Consider the following 13,767-nt stretch of genomic DNA (forward strand, 5'->3'; position numbering starts at 1 on the left):
AGGTTCCTGAACGCGGATCGTACACGGGAAATCTCTAACAACGCAGGTGCGGAATCCCTGCGTATATAGGTACGAGTGTAGATATTGTAGAGATTGAATACACGAACAATGAACACGAGCTATAAGGTAAACACGTTATATTGAATAACTAAACACGTGACAGTAAGTCACTGTTACAGAGAACAAAACGAAACAAAGCGTAACCAAAAACCCTCAACCTACGTTCTCTGCTGAAACGTTCTATTTAAACACGACAACTTCGCCACTGGCGAAGTTGTCAGTAACCTCGCTAGATCAGCAAGTTCGCCATAGCGAACTTGCTGATAACTTCGCTAGTTTACAAAACAAACCATAAACAAACCATTAACTATATTACAGACTCGATAACAAATACTAGACTATGAACTACTGACAAACATGTACCAACAGACTCCCCCTTGGCAGTAGCTTCATATCTTGATCTCTGAGTCTTGTAATCTTGCACTTTCACGCGTGCGCCCCTTCTCTCACACAAACCGACACTACCCGTTGATATTTCCTAGCTTGATCCTTCCAAGCAGGAATGTAGAAGATCTTCTTCTCGTTGAGTACTTTCAGATCAGCTTTCGATAAGTTAACAAGATGCATCGGATCACAAACCCTCAGCACTTTCTTGTTCGTCTTCGTCTTCCAGCACAGCTTCAGCAGTCTGGCAGTCTACATACCACCATTTCAGACTCTTCAATACATCTTGCTCAAACACATATCAATCACGTCGAGTTCCTTTCAATAATATCATTTGGCAGCACATCTTAATCAAACAGCACATCGTCTATCTCTTTCAGTGGATCTATCACATCATCAACACTCTCAACATTTTCAAACACATCCACATCATCACCAACAGCAACCACATCATCACCAGCTGCAGACTCCCCCTCAGCTGTGGAAGTCCCAAGAGCTATAGTAGTTCTTGGCAACTCACCACCTGCACCTTCCGGTGCATTGGGATCATTGTCTCGATCATTTCTTCTTTGCGTCCTCAGCTTGTCGCCTCTACACCTCATCTCCCCCTGAGATGCCAAGAACACCTTCAAGACATCTATAACTTTCCCATGCTCAACCAGGAGGGTTGCATGTAGTTGAATTGCTTCCACTAGGCTTGAATATTTTTCAATTAAGTTATAAAACTTCCCTTTAAGAATTTAAATGAAACGATCAAGTCCAAGTAACCAGTTTAGAAAAACATAAAACTATCTAAGTACAAAAACTTAAAACATTTAAAGTATAAGGGATCAAATTTCAGTCTAGTCAGGGACCACTACGTTTTTAGAAAAGATCCTAACAGGAATCATACTAATTATGTGACTGTCACTTGGATCCGTGTTTAGCTGTATTATGACATAAAGAGACAGGTTGTAAGCATGTAAATAACTTAAATGGTTTTCATCGTTTCTGTGATACGGATTAAGGTTCAGTTAAGCTCAAAAATTTAAGATGGCAACATCTCAGAGATAATGATGTCTTCTATCTATTCTCAAAGCGTATTTGGCTATACCCAAGTCACCCCGAATTGACTTCGACCCATAGTGTCTGATTATCTTGTAGATACACGATGTCTGCTTCCCGTTTTCTTCTAACTCCAGACTTGAGAAGTCTTGATTGTTACTATGTCTCGAAAGTACTTAAAAATATACACGTTTTTTTTTTTTTTTTTTTTTTTTTTTTTTTTATAAACATTTTTATCGACTTCGGAGTATGAAACCACTGCAAGTCCCGAATCTGGATCACTGCAGTGTCTTGAAATGCTTTCTTCACGGGAATCAGAACACTCACGGGCTCGTGTATGACTGGGTAGTCGCTTTTCTGCCTATCCTTCGAAAAGATATGTATGAAGACATACAAAACTCTTAAGGAGTTTCCACATAAATTCGAGTAAATTTAAGTTAGTATCACATACACTTTTACGCACCATAAAAATCACCATGACATACAATGATTGTTCTAAAGTCTTTTAAGCTTAATAACTTCACTAGTTAAGCCCACACAATCAGTATATATATCATTTTCCAAGGTTGGATCAATTTTCTGTTAAACATAGCAAAGAACTTCTTACGAAGTAATAGACTTGAAAGGTAATTTCATTTCCCAAAAAAACATTTTGACTTAACTCGCCCCGATCACGACAAAGTCTTCAGGTAAACGGCAATCCTGAAGATCCAATGGATCAACTGGACCGACCACATACTAGTATGTGTCCTTGTAACTAAGTATGAACGACTAATTTTCAGCGACAGAAAGAAAACACATCATAACCGCCCCGGTCACTTTCAGTCATCTGGTTAATGGCGACCCTCATTCTCTACAAGTAGGAACGAGGACCAAAACATATCCGAGAATATGTCCATCAAACTGAGGTAACCGACTAATTTTAAGCAATAGTGACGTTTTTTTTTTTTTTTTTTTTTTTTTTTTTTTTTTTTTTTTTTTTTTTAAATAAACACAAAAAAAAACATGGTTACTCGTGATTGAGCTTCAGCTCTTCAACAAAGTTCATATTTTCTAACGTCATCTTCCCGTTAGTTACCGTATCCCTTCCTGTTATTTTGCCTCCACTCTCACCGGCAAAACTGACTCTCGCTCCTTGAACAGGTTTTAAATCTTGTAACAAATTTTTGTTACCAGTCACGTGCCGGGAACAGCCGCTATCCACAACCCAAAGATTATTGGAAGCCCTGTTCAACTGTTCCTGCACAAATAAAAGAGATGATTAAAATTTGGGGACCCAAGACCTCTTGGTCTTGGGTCGATTAACCTTCTCAACCGAACTCACACACCTTGGCTGACCAAAGTTAGCATTATAAAAATTTCCACGAGTCCTAACAGGATACCTCCTTGGAGACTGATAGTGAGGCCTACCAAACCGACGAACATTAAGAGAATTAAAAGAATTATAGCAGTTGGTTTGGTTATTAGTAGTGTGAAAACGAGATGTGTTTCTTTGAAAACCGGTATTATATCTCAAATTTGAATGGTTTTCTTTTTTAACATGTAAACGATTACTAAAAACCTTGGTCTCAGTTTTCGAGGGCCTCACCTCTCTGAAACGCTGCTTCAGAGGGCAATCAGCAACAAGGTGCCCTGTTTGATTACATCTAAAACAACATCTATAATCAGCTTTCCTGTCAGCAGTTGTTTTAGATGTGGAGGCAGTATTACTAACCATACGTCTCACATAAGGTGGGACATATGGGTTGAGTGGAGTACTCTTATTAGTTGATTTAGCATTTTCTCCACTTGTGGGTAATACTTCCTTCTCTTTTGTCTTACCCGACTCGGATGACTTATCCGAATCAGATGAGACAGGACTTGAAATTTTAATTTTTGAGACAGGCGAACTTGTTTCGCCTTTACTAACTTCCGGTACTTTACCAGTTTCCTTAGCAGTACTTGTCTGATCAGCTACGAAATTAACAGATTCATGAACACTAGGATTGAAAGTGTAGTTGTGATTATACGGTGGTGGCACCTCGTTATAACCAATTCCTCCCCTCTTTGCAGAGGTACCTTGATCACTCACAAGGTGATCAAGGATGGCAGTGGAGTTCCGGAATTGCTCCAGTTTCCTATTTAGTGCCACCACTTTTACCTGGTGATCAGCAATCTGTTTTTCTTTCTCAGCGATTAACTTGGTTTTCTCTTCTAAAACCTCGTAGCTTAGATCGATCACAACAATTTTTTCAGCTAATTTTGTTTTTAAACTTTGAACGTCTTTTTCACAAGCTTTAATTTTTATTCTATAATTATTTTCTCTTGTCTTTGTGAAGTGATGATCTTCTTTCAAGGTTTTAAATTCGGCATCCAACTTAACATACTGATCAGTAATTGTAGCAAGTTGTTCTGACAAGTTCTCACATTTAGTACAGAAAGATTTAGAACTTACCTCGGAGCGATTATCCTTGTCATCTGCCATGAAAGCTGTTTCTTCTTCAGTAGCTTTCTCATTTCTATCAACCTTCTTACATTCTCCAACCTTCTGACCTTCTTCAACCTCAGCCTCAGCCATGTTTGCTTGCTCACCAGATTCATTTGAATGCAGGTTCCAGTTGTACTCACCTGCTTCTCTGGTCAACATGGCGTTAATCTCTCTTTTAATTCCAGAGTGTTGAGTAGGCCGACCTTGTCCTCGTTCAACCCTCTCATTTCTGCATTCCTTGGCAAAGTGCCCGTACTGTTGACAATTATAGCACCTTACCTTGGATTTGTCGAATCCAGGCCTACCACCAACAAACTTTCTCCCAGTTTTCTTCATAAAACGTTTAATTCGCCTCACAATCATTGCCATTTGCCATTGCAAATCCATCTCCTCCAGATCATCAGCATCGATCTGGTCATAATCCTCATCCAGAACAGCAGGGTCCATAATCTTCCCTTGGATGTAGTTTTCATAGGAAGCAATAAATGATGCATAGACTGCAAACTGCTCTTCAGCAGATTTGACACTCATAGGCATCTTGGAATAATTATTGCTTGAGGAATTTTCAGAGAAACCACTCGTGGATGCTTGAGGCTTTGAAGTACTTGATCCTCCAGCAACAAAGCAAACATCACCGTTCATGTTTACTGACACATTTCCTGACTCTCCTTTGGAGTAGTAAGCAGCAGATTCAGACTTCGAACTTGAGCCTGAGTTAACTTTGGCACCATACATACCAGGGTCTTGAACCTGATCCGTTGGTGTCTCTTTTCGAACCATATTAAGCTCATAAGTTCTGAGCTTGTTTACTGCCGTTTCCAAATCATAATTAGGAAAGTCTCTGTCTTCCCTCATAAGAACGGTGTACATTTCCCACTTCGGTGGGAGAGCATCGAGAAGCTTTTCAACGATCTCTTCTTCTCGGTAAGCAATCGAATAATTGTTCAGCTCTGTCATTAGATGATAGTATCGGGTGATAATATCATCGAGCGATTCGTTCTTCAAATGCTTGAAGACAGAGAACTGGGTCTTTAACAGCTTAATCTTCGAGGCACGAATACCCGCGTTCCCTTCGAATCTATTCTCAAGAGCATCCCAAAGCTCTCGTGCAGAAGTGTACTTCCTGAATGTATGGAGAATCTCTTGAGGAAGAGCCATAGTAATCGCAGCATGGGCCTTGCTCTCGGCCTCATACATTTTTTTCTCTTGTTCCTCCATCTGGCTGTACTTCTTTACCACATCCCGACCTTCGTGTTCCATTGACGGTGGAATATATCCATCCTGGATGCACACCCACATCTTTGCATCCTGGTATTTAATATACTGAATGAACCTATCCTTCCACGCCACAAAATCGGTTACTTTCAGCAATCTTGGGGCCTTAGTAGCAGATCCCGCTTCGACTTCCATTTTGACTAAGTCTGAGATGTTGATTGATGACATCCTTCTTGAAGACTATTTTTTTTTTTTTTTTTTTTTTTTTTTTTTTTTTTTTTTTTTTTAAATTTCCGGGAAATTTTGTCGAAAAAAAAATTTATTTTTGCCAAACTTTTTCTGAGGACTTCCCGACTGATAAAAATGGCTTGGGCAAATTTTCGTGTAAGCGGGCGTTCCAGACTTTTTTTTTTTTTTTTTTTTTTTTTTTTTTTTTTAACTTCGCCGAGAAGTCAACTTCGCCCAAAGTCAACTTCGCCTGTTCGTAACTTCGCTAAGGCGAACTTATGAGGTAAGCGAAGTTGTGGTTAACTTCGCTAATCCTTATATCTTCGCCGAAACCCTAATCTCCAGTGACGGCAACTTCGCCTGAATTCAGCAACTTCGCCCGATGAACGGTAACTTCGCCCGATGAACACGAAGAACAGTTCAGATCTGAAACTCGGATTTTAACGAGAATTTTGAAGGTTTAAAGGCTTAAACACACTGGTAGGTAGCTTGAATGATTAAACACACCAAAAACTCGTCCCGGTAACACCCGAAATGAAACGAAATCTACACCCGCGTGAAATCCCGAACCTCACAATCGAGCCGATGGCTCTGATACCAATTGAAGGTTCCTGAACGCGGATCGTACACGGGAAATCTCTAACAACGCAGGTGCGGAATCCCTGCGTATATAGGTACGAGTGTAGATATTGTAGAGATTGAATACACGAACAATGAACACGAGCTATAAGGTAAACACGTTATATTGAATAACTAAACACGTGACAGTAAGTCACTGTTACAGAGAACAAAACGAAACAAAGCGTAACCAAAAACCCTCAACCTACGTTCTCTGCTGAAACGTTCTATTTAAACACGACAACTTCGCCACTGGCGAAGTTGTCAGTAACCTCGCTAGATCAGCAAGTTCGCCATAGCGAACTTGCTGATAACTTCGCTAGTTTACAAAACAAACCATAAACAAACCATTAACTATATTACAGACTCGATAACAAATACTAGACTATGAACTACTGACAAACATGTACCAACAAATTGGGTCATTACATCGGTGGATGTCCAAAAAGGAAGGTAAAAGTAATATATATTTGTATCTAAAGACACATTTTATTAAAAGGGTAATACTTGTATTTCTTTTTTTCAGAAGGATGAGGCTTTACAAGAAAGAGAAGGATGATAGGTGAATCAACTTGAAGAAGAAGAATGGCTTGTTTTAAAGATCATTTTTTAATAGATTTTTGAAGATCATTTACAATTCTTGCTTTTGTTTAAGTGCATTTGATTTTTTTTCATTAAAACTTGAGTTGATTCTACAATTTTATAGTTTCTAAATATGTATTGAAATATCATATTTGTTTTAGTTGTGAAAGCGTTATTATGATTTATCTAATGAACTAAATTGATAGAGAAAAAAAAATGATAGGATTTGAATGGAATTTATAGTCTTTATTTATATATATGTTGACTTTTAAGTCAAATGTCTTAAACAGCTTTCTTGATTTTACTCCAATACACCTAAAGTGTGAAGCTCTCTTGATTTTTGGTATTCTTGTAAGATTACCCATGAACAAAAGGGGGAAAACTTATAGTCTTTAAACATGTTGATTGGGCATAAATGTCATTATACATCCTGTTCAAGATTTACTTGTACTTATCACAAGTATGAACTGTTATCAACCATACAACGAGTTGATATATTCAACCAATGAGGGAAAATAACTACAACAATATCATGAAAAAAGCTTGTATTAGATAATCATATCGTATTACAAAGATTGCCCACGACTCACAAGAATAATTACAAGATATATGGTGACCGGATATTGATGGGATTCGATTTATGACTTGAGTGCAGTTTATAAATCAACTCAGCGGCTGTGCAATTGCCACAAATCCTTACACTTGCTGTTAGCAACTAACATGTTGTTGTTCTTGGTGACCAACATGCTGCTTTGTGGTATATTTGCAGTTGAACAAAAGGATTCCACGTATCAAAGATAAACTGTCATACCAGTGACAATAAACAAAATGATAAGTTAAAAATATATATCAGCAAAAAAAAAGAGCAATTTTAAAGAAAATATATCAGGACTTAAAAAGGTATTCAAATCTTCATACCAATGCTACTAATTGTTGGCTTTGAATAGCCTACACCATAAAGAGATTAACAAATTTACATTGAATAGAAATTGGAATGAAAATAAGTAACCGATTAGCCAGTAGACATAGTGCCAACAGACCCGAACAAAAACACAAAACTTATCATATTGACTAGGAGTGCAAACGAGCTGAACTTTTCGAGCTCTTTTCGATTAAGGTTTTGCACGAGCTCAAGCCAAGCTTAGGTTCGTTTAAGTTTTTTTCTCAAAATATAAAAAAAATACAAAACATATATAAATTCATTAATAAATAATAAACGAGCTGAGCCCGAACTTTGATAAAACATCTCACGAGCCAAGCTCCAACATTAGAAAAAGTGCTTCAAACACTATGAGCTGGAACCCGAGCTTGAAAGAACAACATACGTGCCGAGCTAGAGACGATTTGAGCACTCGTAAGTGAAAACAAGTAGAGCTGGGGATCTGTTCGTTTACACCCCTAATATTGTTCATTTACACCCCTAATATTAACAACTAGCCAAGCAAATTTTCATGTCTATTACAATTTGACAGAAACAAAACTAAACTAAAAAGTCAACATCTAATTTTAAACTCCCCTAATTTTCAACGCCCCACTTTTTCTTAAATCCATTTTGTATAAAAAAAATCAATAACACAAACCTGCTAATTTCTTCAATATAGTACAATCAGCTTCAAAAACCATAATAAAGCATTTGACAAAAGAATTTATGCTGATGAACCAGGATCCAGTGAGAAGAATTGCATAATCGAAAACCCTAAATGACATTAGGAGTTTATTGGATTTTGGATAAGGCGGTCGAAATCATAGATATTAGTTGAGTTATGAATGACTTAAAATCAGAAGTGGAATTACGTAAACTAGAGATTAAATGAAAGTATATATATGTGTATAAGTATAGTATGAATTAAAAAAATAACGAAAAAAAAATTTCTCGGTTTAGCTAAATTATATATATATATATATATATATATATGTACACATATGTTTTTTATACACATATGTATAATTTACGGTAAATGATAATGTACATATGTATAAATTATGTAAACTAGAGATTAAATAAAAGTATACATATGTGTATACGTATAATACGAATAAAAAAATTAGGTTTTTTTAATGAAAACGGAATGAAATATAAGAATTTTGGTTTTTTTACTTTTTAAAAATTTTTGTTTTTTTTTTGTTTTATAATTTTTTAAATATTATTTTAGAAATGTTTTTTAGTGGTCCAAAATGGTTCTCAATTTGCCAAAGGTTGTCTTAAGATCCTTACCATATATATATATATATATATATATAGCAAGGCTATAATAAGAAGTAGAATTATCCTAGGAAGTGTAAGAAGTGTTTTGAACCATTAGATCAAAATATCTAGTCAAGGGCAAGATTGTAATCAACTAACTAATTTTAATTATGTTATTTTCCTTTATATTAATCAGACTCAGTTACAATTCCTTAATTATAGTAATCATAATATTTTACAAAATCATTAACAAAAAAAGGCCGATCATCTACAACAACCTACGTTTGTGATCCTTTTTTTTCTCATCAATCCATCGCCAATTCTCATCAATCCATCGTCGATTATACCAGCATTGTGATCCTTTTTTTTTCTCATCAATCCATCGCCGATTCTCATCAATCCATCGCCGATTATACCAGCATTCTTTATCGCTGATCGTACCAGCATTCTTTATCTTCAACATGAGTAATTTCAAGGATGTTGATGAATTAGGTAAACTTGAATACGTTATGGAGTGTTTAATTTTTATTTCATGTTATATAATAATCATATTTGTTCTTCCTTTATACCCTCTTATGATATCCATTAATGGTGTAAAGAAGGATCTTTTTCAAGTGAATTTCTATGTGTATCGTTTTTTAGGTGTTATGGTTATTTTGTTATCCTTTTCCACGATGATGTGTTTTTCACTCCCCTTAGGTTTCGATAGTTTTTAGTTATCTCCTGGTAACTATGTTTTTTTTTGCTACGTGTAAATTTTCAGATTAAATACTTTTTGAACATCTGTGTGTTTTTTTTTGTGTCATTGTAACCAATGCAAGTTATTTGTTTCAGTTAGTGTGTTTTACAAATTTAGGTAATTCTGAACATCTGTTTGTTTTTTTTTTGTGTCATTGTAACCAATGCAAATTTTTTGTTTCAGTTAGTGTGTTTTACAAATTTAGGTACTGTTAAGATGTTATAACACTTCAGATTTTATTTTTCTTGTTTTAAATGTGTGTTTTTAAACGTCAATGTCTTCTATAGGCTCTCTGTTGTGGAACTTAATTTTTATTGTTTGTTATATCCGATTATAGATCCACCCGCGTACAAGGAAGTTGGAATTCAGCATGTATCTCCAAATTCTGGTAGGAAGACGTACACTCCACTAGTGTCTGCCTCAATCAAACCTAATGAAGGAATGATCTTTGAAAATCTTCAAGCCGCTGAGTCTTTTTATAGAAGATACGCTTTAGCGGGCGGTTTTTCTATCAGGAAAGAAACACAGTGGGTGGACAAAAATGTTGTCCGTTTGAAGTATTTTGTTTGCACTAAGGAAGGCTCAAGAACTGTTAAGGAAATGGACACATTAAGTGAAGAGTTCAAAGGGAAAAAACAACGTAGGAAGCCATCTCAAAGAAAAAATTGTGAAGCCCAAATAAGGTTAATTTAAACCGAGAATGGCATGTATAGGGTCAAATATTTTGGTGAAGCACACAATCATCCTTTTGTTGATGAAGACGATATCCACTTCTTAAAGTCTGCTCGCGAGCTTACGTTTACCCACAAAAAGATGTTAGACGATCTTGCTAATATTAACATTGGTCCGGTTATGAGGACCATGTATGGTGGGTTTGATAAAGTTGGCACAACCAAGTCTGATTGCAAAAACTACAAAAGAAGTATCAACTTATTCATTGGAGACTACGATGCTGAGATGGGTGTTCAACGTCTTATGGCGAAGAAAGAATTCTGTCCCAATTTCTCATGTGATTATTCTACTGCAGCAGACGGGGCGTTAAAGGGTTTATTTTGGGCCAACGAGCGAGCCAAGATGAATTTCTACGTCTTTGGTGATGTTGTTTCATTTGATGCAACATATCGGCATAACAAGTAATATCATTGACAACCAAAAATTTTATTTCTTTTTTTGTGTTTTATTTATTGATTCATTTGTTTTACAGGTATAACTTGGTTTTTGTTCCATTTATTGGAATTGACAACCATAATAGGAATGTGACCCTTGGTGCAGCGTTGCTTGGATCGGAAACCGCAGAATCTTACACTTGGTTGCTGAATTGTTTTAAGAAGGCTTTTGGCTATGCACCAGCAGTTGTTGTAACTGACCAAGATCCCGCCATGAAATGTGCAATTGAAGACGTTTTTCCTAATTCTAGGCATCGACTCTGCATGTGGCATATTATGGATAAGCTGTCCGGGAAGGTACAAGAGAACTCTTTTTTGTTTATGTTGTTTATTGTTACTGTACATAGTTTGTTTGATTGTGTTATAATATGCAATTATATTATTTTAGGTTGGATCCGGCCTTTGCAACACCACATATTTTAAGACTCGGTTGTGTGATATTGTTTGGACCGACTCAATAACACCTGAATTGTTTGAAACGGAGTGGGCTTCAATAATGGATGACTTTCAGTTAAACGACCACACTTGGCTAAAAGACATATTCAACATTAGAGAGTCATGGATTCCTGCTTACTATCGCGAAGAAACCATGTCTAGTCTTATGCGTACTTCATCCAAATCAGAGAGCGAGAATCATTTTTTTGGCCAGTTTTGTAACCTACGTTGCACTTTGGTTGAGTTTCTGGCCCATTTTGAGACTTCATTGGATCATCAAAGACATGAGCATCGTAAGAACGATCATGATTGTAGGTATACAACAGCCAAGATATGGAGTAACTACACACTTGAGAAACAAGCCGTTGAAATCTATACGAGAACCATTTTTTTTTATGTCCAATTGGAAATACAAGCTACTCTTCACAATTGCACTTCCAGGTGTTACGTCCCCATCATGACTTTCTGAAATTCAATATTCGTGACTTTCTACACTTACCTGCTTCTTTTCACGAGGTATATCAGATTCTCAATATGCTACGTTTACTGTGTTTATATTTTATTTTTACACTTTAAATAACTATACATTGTTCTTCATGGTAGGTTATGATTCGTAACGAAGACATCACTGTTTATTGTAGCTGTAAAAGGTTCGAGCAATTCGGTTTACTGTGTCATCACATTTTTAAGGTGCTCCACATTTTGGATATCAGGGTATTTCCCAAACAGTACATCAATCGTAGGTGGACAAAAGACGCCGTGTCTAACAGCCCTATGCGGTCTATTGGTTTTGACGAGCCCAACATAGACAAAAGTACTGATGTGTATCGTGTTGTTCGAGACATCAACATTGCACACGACCATATCATAAACAAGCTGGTTGATGACATGCAAAAGTTACATCATTACCGCGACTCCATTAACGCGTACAAAAGTACAGTAGACGAGGTTGCTTTCGACGCCCCTAGACCTAGTCGGTGAGACAGGTTCGCTGAACTAACCGGTGTGACACAACCAGATCAAATCCGTATTCGTGCCCCGATTGGTGTTAGGACTAAAGGTTGTGGGCTTCCAATTCGCTTCAGGTCATTATGCGAGCAAGCTATAAGTCAAAAGCAACTGGACAAGCCCCTAAGGACATGCAGAATATGTCATGAACCTGGTCATGACACCCGCAACCATCACTTGTTCAGTATCAACAACAAACCTCCACAGGATCCTTCACAAGACGGAGCAAGCAGTTCACATGAAGAAAATATGGAAGAGTAGCCCGGTTACGTCTTTTACAAATACACTTTAATCTTATATCACCTTATACCTTATTATGGTTTGTTGATGGTTTTTATTTCACCATAGACTTTAGTATGTTTTGTTTATTGGTTTTTATTTCACCTTAGACATTATTATGGATTGTTGATGGTTTTTTCCATTACACTTTAATCTTATTTAACCTTAGACTTTATTATGGTTTGTTGATTGGTTTTTATTTCACTATAGACTTTAGTATGTTTTTATTTTGTTGATGGGTTTTTATGTCACTATAGACTTTAGTATGTTTTGTTGATTGGTTTTTATTTCACCTTAGACTTTAGTATGTTTTGTTTATTGGTTTTTATTTCACCTTAGACATTATTATGGATTGTTGATGGTACATTATTATGGATAGTTGATGGTTTTTATTTAAGGTTTCATGTTTACTAACTTTTTGTTTTAAACAACTGATGGATGTTTTTTTTAGCAACACCTGATGGATGATCATATGGTTTTGTACAATATTTTCCAAAGCTGTTCAAATTTAATCTTAATTTAATCTTTGTTCATATGGTGCCTACTTAAACATTTCACATAACACCTGACCATGTTTTTTTATTAAAGCGTTTTGTTTTGTAAAACATTTTACTTATAATAAATTGATTCATTAGCTAAGCTTGAATTACAAAGCACATGTAAAAAAAACTAGATGTGTTTTAAACAAAACAAATAACCAAACTATTTTTAACCTCGAGTTTAACACCTATATAATCATCACACACGTTTCAAACATTTTCAAATTCCAAAATATGTAAACAGTTCATACGTTTGCCAAATAGGTAAACAAGACCAACACATAAACAGTCTACCATTCATAAAAACTGTCAAAAACCGTTAACTATTAAAAGAAACAGTCATATCTGTCAATAGTTATTCGAGATTTAACCTGTCCATGATTCTTTTAGGAGCTGTCTTGTCCAGATTCGCTTTCTCGGTCGGAGATAACTGGTGATATTCCAACATATCTTGTAATAACATTTCACTCATCACGTTTACATCGCTAAGTAGAATCTTAGCCACGTATTTCCTTCTAAGATCTTCAAGCTCTTCCTTTTGTTTCCCTAACACCCGTCCACGTTTGTCAAGTTCTTCAGCAAGACCACAATCAACAACCCACTCTTTAGTATTCCCACCTTTAAACGTCTCCATGTGTCTCATAACAAACACCCCGCAATCCACATAGTTGTATGTCGTCGTCCACGGTACATCGACCCGCGTTATCTTTGCTGTTTTAAATTTCGGTCCCCCCTGGTGGTCTACTAAAGCCAAATACCCAGCCATTGTCTCTCGCTGAAAATCAATTATTCCAACATAAATTTATGTCTACAATTAA

The 13,767-nt window shown here is 36.3% G+C and overlaps 1 pseudogene; it reads left to right on the forward strand.

The window, feature by feature from the left end:
• The first annotated feature begins 9,963 nt into the window (after nt 1–9,963).
• Nucleotides 9,964–12,392, forward strand: LOC143579770 (protein FAR1-RELATED SEQUENCE 5-like; annotated as a pseudogene).
• Nucleotides 12,393–13,767: the final 1,375 nt, after the last annotated feature.

The sequence above is a fragment of the Bidens hawaiensis genome, unplaced genomic scaffold (assembly GCF_021521415.1).
Source record: "Bidens hawaiensis isolate Kalapana, Puna unplaced genomic scaffold, B.hawaiensis_p1.1 tig00029942_1, whole genome shotgun sequence".
Lineage (NCBI taxonomy): Eukaryota > Viridiplantae > Streptophyta > Magnoliopsida > Asterales > Asteraceae > Bidens > Bidens hawaiensis.